At 69.9% G+C, this 422-nt stretch overlaps 1 protein-coding gene across 1 annotated transcript in view; it reads right to left on the bottom strand.

Moving 5' to 3' along the window:
• The window catches only part of CRACR2B (calcium release activated channel regulator 2B), a 5,101-nt gene that overhangs the window by 575 nt on the left and 4,104 nt on the right, over positions 1–422 (bottom strand). The window lies entirely within an intron of this gene.

Below are 422 nucleotides of genomic sequence, written 5' to 3' on the forward strand. Positions count from 1 at the left end.
GCGACCGGCTGCGCTGGGGATCTAGAGCGGAGTGCCCGACGGCTCGAGGCGGCGCCGTCGGTGGGGACAGCTCTCCCGGGACAGTGGGCGGCCCTCGTCCCCTGCTCCCTGCCCGAGGCTCGGGCTGGCAGGGCGGAGGGGCACTGGGGACAGCTTAGGCCCACCCCCGGCGCCTCCACTCAGGACTCCAGTGGGCTGAACTAGCCAACCCAGGGCTGTGTGAGGACTGGCATGGGGAGGGGGTGGCCCTGGAGGCTGGGGGCGGTCAGAGAACCCGGCCCACTGCTTCCTGGCCGACTGGCCTCAGTCCCTTGGTCCCTACAACTCTGGCGGACGGTGAGGGCTTGCGGACACGTCCAGTGGACACACAAGGACGATGGACACCTGGTCCAAATGCTACGGCTCCCACACACACAGGGGGG

This window comes from Bison bison, unplaced genomic scaffold, assembly GCF_000754665.1.
Source record: "Bison bison bison isolate TAMUID 2011002044 unplaced genomic scaffold, Bison_UMD1.0 scf7180017853262, whole genome shotgun sequence".
Taxonomy (NCBI): Eukaryota; Metazoa; Chordata; class Mammalia; order Artiodactyla; family Bovidae; genus Bison; species Bison bison.